This window comes from Lonchura striata, chromosome 11 (assembly GCF_046129695.1).
Source record: "Lonchura striata isolate bLonStr1 chromosome 11, bLonStr1.mat, whole genome shotgun sequence".
Classification (NCBI taxonomy): Eukaryota; Metazoa; Chordata; class Aves; order Passeriformes; family Estrildidae; genus Lonchura; species Lonchura striata.
The window spans coordinates 11,722,972-11,728,971 of record NC_134613.1 but is presented as its reverse complement, the minus strand read 5'-3'; positions in this window follow the sequence as shown (position 1 = coordinate 11,728,971).

Sequence of the window (6,000 nt, the reverse complement as noted above, 5' to 3'; positions counted from 1 at the left end):
AATCCCTAAGGTAATTTAGGGCCATGCACTCTGCAGGATTTGGGTAAATTACATTGTCTTTTAATTGATCTCCCTGCCCACGTGCACTCGCAGGGCACCTGGACACGCAGACTCCCTCCATCCCCTCCCTAGGAAAGACAACCTTCCCCAAAAGATCCTTCTAGAGTACTGTAAACCCAGTTAAACTGCATGAGAGCAAGTAATTGAAACAGATTCCACATAACATTCAAAAATCAACCCTCAACTACAAACTGGGGTAACACCAAAAAGGTCAAAGACTGAGGCAGGTGAAATAATCTCACAGAAGACCCAGACAGAACAGATTACAAAAGATCACAGGGTTAAAAAAATTGTTTAGGTCTGTTTTGACAAGACGTCTTCTATTCCCTCATCACAAAAAAATCTAGAACAGCTGATGTCGTAACTGACCAAGTTTATCAGGTATTGACTTTTACTTTCTGGAGCTCTTCATCCCTACATCCACCCACACTACCCACAGAACTAAAATTTTTTCTGCAAACTCTAAATCCATAAAACAAAAGTTTTTTCAGGGCAGTATTCCTGATGTATCATAAAGGTGTTTTTCATCCTCTCTGCAGCAGAAGGCTTAGAATATTATAGAGGAAAAACTACAGAAAAAATAAATGTCCATGTGATTAAAAAAAAAGAGTAGAGTTCTGTTAAGTCCCAAATACAACAACCTACATACATGCCTAACTTCAGGGAGGGAGAAGGACTTGAGTAGCTATTTCAAGTCTTCAATGAGTTGAGGTTCTACATACACAGATTTATTTCCTCTTCCTTTCAGAGATGTGACTTTTCTGAAGTTCCATGAGCATCTTTAAGTATTCAGAAGAAAATATTCAAATTGTAAAACAAGCTAAAATAACATCAGTAAGTTAAAACTTTTGATAATGTTTACCTCTGTTTAATTTTCAAAGTACACAGAATGCCAAATCCTACTTGTTTTTCATATGCAATTAATCCTACCAAAATCCTGGGACTACTTCTGAAAGTAAAATGAGCAGGATTTAGTTTTTAATCCAACACCAACAGAAAGGGAAAATATGATACAGTGTTTTATCCCCAGCAAAGAACCCTGGCACTAAAATCCCCCTGAGTGAGTAAAGCATCAGTGTGTATTCTGCAGCTAATCTGGCAACAGAGCAATCTTCTGTTTGTAATTTCTATTTTTGCCCAAATGACTGTATAGAGGCAGATGGTCACACCAAAGGAGGATGGTTCTGGAAAGAAATCTCCCTCCCTGAGGAATAATTCACAAGACCAGTCTGGGGACTGCCAAAGTAAAATCTTTTGCCAGGCAGCTGAATCACAGCACACTTAACACCTTCAGCTTCTGGCTTCTGTATCACATTCTTACCTCCTAGTAAATATAGCACAGAGGGGGAAAGAGCAAAAAGATATTTCTGTGACTGGATAGGGCTTTGAATGCTAATGACTGGATGTTGAGACTAATTTCAAATTTTTATCATCCAAGGAAAGCTTTTCTGACTGCATTTCCTCCATCCCTAGGAGTATGCCCTAAGTTACTGATTATCTGGAATCTCATCATCAAGTTTTCAAGGAAGATACTTGTTTCTTTCAGGCTGCAATGTCTCAAGCAAATAAAGTTTCTAAAACACAGGTCATACAAATCAGCCAAGGGTTTTAATCTCCCTCATAATTTTCTACTGTGTTCTGACACCAATTAACAGGGCCTTCTTTCTTTAAACCAAGTGAGAAAATTAGGAATTTTAAGAATTTTTAATGAAAATACGTGAGATAGTATTGTAACCCGTACATTTTTTATCTGAATGCTGAATTTTCCTTTCTCTGAATTTTCAATATACAAAAAATGGTTTTGATCAACAATAAATTAATATCAAAAACCTTCAGGGCTGTCAGGTAGTAAGAGTGATTTTCCAACAGCAAGATGAAATCAAATGGCACTGTGATCAACAAGGTGAAGATTTGACAGTTCTGATTTTGATTAATTCAAGCTTCAGAATTAAAAATGGGCTTAGAATAGTGAAAGTCTTCTTACCTGTTTTGCTTGTCTGCAGACCAAATGAGACATCACTTCTTTCAGGCATTTATACTTGGCTGAGATACATTCTTCATAAGCTTGAGGAAAAAAGTTTGAATTTACATTTTAAAATACCAGATTACGTTTTATCCTACAAATCATAAAATCTGCAAGCTTGGAATCACAAAGTATTTGTGCTATATTCTCAGTGAATACCTTGGGAACATTTCAGCTCTTTTGTCCTCTGTCCCTAGTGATAATAAATATAAAGTTTCCAGTGCTAAATTTGGTTGCTTGCTAGACTTAAACTGCTCTGTTAGGATTTCCAAATTACATAAGCAGAGAGAGTTTCTGAAACATGGCTTCAGGGAAAAATCACAGCTACAAAGTGTTACTAGATTTAAGAACTAAAGAATTACCAGCTATTTAACTTCAGCAGAAGAAGCAGAAATAAGTATGTTGTCCAACACCCTTGGCAGTTTCCTGGTAAAACAACAGTCAACTTCTTATTTGCATGGAGCTGCTTTATACCCAGTCAGGTGTTTGGGGTCAGAACAACTGAGTCAGTAATTACTGAATGGCACCAAGTCAGACTGGCATCATACTAATTTCTACAGGGCACACACATGAACAATTCCATCTGACTTCCAGAGCTATCAGAAAACTGTCTCATGATTGAACCTGGCCCTACAGGCCTCACTCAATGACAAAAACCTACCCAAAAATAGTGATGGAAAGGATTAATTAAAGGAACTCTGTTTGAAAGGAACTTTGTTTCGGAGCTGGGAAAGTAATATTAAAATTACATTTTAAAATGCCCCATAGAAATCTAAGATAACATTAATTGCTGCAGCACGTCTCACTCCAGTGCCTTACCATGCTTGGAAAAGTTGGAAGAGATAAAACATACTCCTCATGATTCAGGTAGACCATTCTAGAGAGGACTCAGGAAAGCTGAACTACTTGAATAAAATTACCAAGGGAAACAGAGCCAGGAATAAAACTCAGGTCTGCTGACTTGTAGCTGTCTACTCACCACTTAGCTATTGCATGTAATGTGTGGGAAGGGAAATGGCACATTGCATTTAGGATGTCAGAATGTACTCCTGCAAAGGTAAATGATTCATAAAACTCCATACCAGCAAACACTTCCCTGCATCTACAATCAACTATGTTTAAACATTTAACACAATGGCACCACTCACTTCCAAGTCACAGTTCTCAAGAAGGAAGAACATTCAAGGTAATTTTCTCTGCTTGCTAAGAGCATCTGATGCCCATCTGTTGAGATCTGTTTTGACAGAATTTAATTCCTGCTGGTTTGTTTGTTTTATTTTTTTGTGTTTATCTTTTTTATAATGCTGTCTATCTTGCTTCTCTTAAAAGCACTGTCCTAATTATGATGCATTCAGGTAGTCATGGATTTGTCTGTTCACTAAAGATTTAAAAAGAGAAAACATAGAGAATGAACTGGCAAATTCTAAATCTAAATAAATGTGAACAGTGGAGGTTATTTTCTTTCTATAAAGCATGCAGGGAAAAGCTGGGGATATTGAGAAACACAGTTACAAAAGAAACAAAGAACAAAGGAGAAGTAGTGCAGACATAAAGGGAACACCTATCCATATACTGAATACCGCAGGAATTTGTCATTGTTTCATCCCACAAGCCAGAAAAGAAGGACAGACATAAGGAACAACAGAGATGCTCAGAGGCCTTCCTACAGAACAGGGTAAGAGATCAGGACTTTTCAGTTTAGAAAGAGGTAACAAGAGGTTCACAACACTGCAAACACTGCAAAGAGAATTAGTCATTCAGCTTCCCACAATACCAGAATGACAGAAAACCCTACAGTGTAAAATGCAAATCACAAAGAAGTTCTTTCTCACAATAATCAGAAGAAGAAGTGTGAAGTATTCATCACAGGATCATTGAGAAAGTATAGAAGGGTTCAAGTTTAGACATGATACAGTCATAAAAGACTGGTTCACCAGAAATTTCCAAAGAAATCTCTAAATTACCAATTGAGTTTAGGAAGATAAACCATGGAAAAGGGTACTCAGATGATGCTTTGTGATCCTGCTCTGAAAGACTCTGCTATACTGGCCATCAAAGGTAGTACAAGTTTAAATGGACTTTATATACAAACCAGCATAAAAGTTCCTCTGTTTTCTGTCAAAAGGCTTTAAACATTTCCAGAACTGGAATTAATAGGATTGTCATGAAAAGTCAAAAACTATTAAAGCTATTAACAGACTTTGCACAAGCAGATGGAACTCAGGTAACAAAATAGATTTAAATAACTGCCAAAAAATCTACACAGTCTGGCAGAAGTAATCTAACAGAAGTTGGCATTTACTTAGAAAACTGGGAGAATACCTGCTCCTCATGTGACCATGTTCATGTAGATCATTATATAGAGTACAATAAGAAAATAAGCAGAACTGTGTGCAGACCATAACAACCACTAGAAAAGCTTGTAATATTGTTAATTCCTTTTTCTATAAATGCAGGAAGCAAATAAATTTGTTACTAGAGAACTACAGGTCTTTATCCTGCTAACCACCTTTGGTTTGATCTAAGAATGCCTCCTGTGTTCACAGCTGGGTCTTTTAAAGCAGAACCTGAATTCTGCATATCTGCTGCAGAAATTCTCCAAGAGCCAGTAAAAGCCATTTTCAGAAAGGCATCTCATTCCTCTTCAAAACAATTGAATCTACAGCAGCTGTGAAAAGTGAAGAATGCTTCCTGTCACCTTTGTATCACAGCTTTCTGACAGCATCAGTGACAAAATCTGGCACACAATCTTCTCACAAATTAATACCAGACATGGAAGTAGACATCCATAAAGAAAAAGCAAAAGTTCTTTAAATGAAGCATCACAGTATTCCCCAGATACCCTGGGGATAATCTATATGAGGCATCCCAAGCAGTAGCAAGGCCATGCCCTAAAGAAATCTGGATTAAAATATGCTGTGTGCATAGAACATTCTAAATTTATTCCTAGCTCAAGGTTAAATACTGTTTCTTTCTAAATATCACCCATGAATTAAGATCACATAATGATATCTGTATCTTCTATTAAAAAAAAAAAAAAAGTATTTTCTTCAGAGATCCCCAGAAGCTGGGTACAGCTAATCAAATGACTTGAATGACTTTCCATCTGTGCCCAGCACAACTAACTAAACAGAGGAAAAAGAAGCAGCCCGGGGGAGCAGCCTAGCTGGCTCTTTCTGACTTCCAAACCCACCAACACTTTGTTTGGCTTGTTAGAAGAAAAAGCTGTCTGTACAACCATGCCTAAAGACTGCTGAGTTCAGGTCTGCCACCTTTATGTTTCAAGCTAAACCTGTATGGCCTGTACCACTCTGTCCCCAAGTTTTGTGTTAGGAGTAGAAAAAGCTGGGAAACACAGGGATTTGAAATGCAATCTCAATTTGCCCAGTGGAGGTAATGGTCATAGGAGATAAAACCATTTGGTTATTTGACTGCTCAGCCCAAACTGTTCTGCAGAGGCAATTTCTGCAGCGAGGCTGAATGAAAACACTTCCTTCTGCAGGAGCTTGTGTAAACAGAGATACTGTAACCAATCTCACCTCAACACAAGGGAGAATCTCTGGCAGCTTTTCATTTTATCAAGTAATAAGAAATCTTTCAAATTCTCCACTCAGCAATCACTTCAGTCAAGTTGATTACCAAAGTAATTCTCTTAATTTGCAAGTGTAGTGCAGAGCAGAGCCTACAGAAAACAGCTCAAATAGCTGCAAAAAGATTTTTTTTTCCAGTTATGCAGAGATGTCTGCCTTGATTCCCAGTGATAATTTGTGGGTGCTCAACGTTGCTGCCTTATAAATAACATATCTATTTCCATTCAGGAGTCTGTTCCCCACACTGAAACAAGTCACTAATAACTCTCACAGTTTGTAGAGCAAGAGCTGACATCCCCCCTTATTCAGAATATACCTTTACTGCCA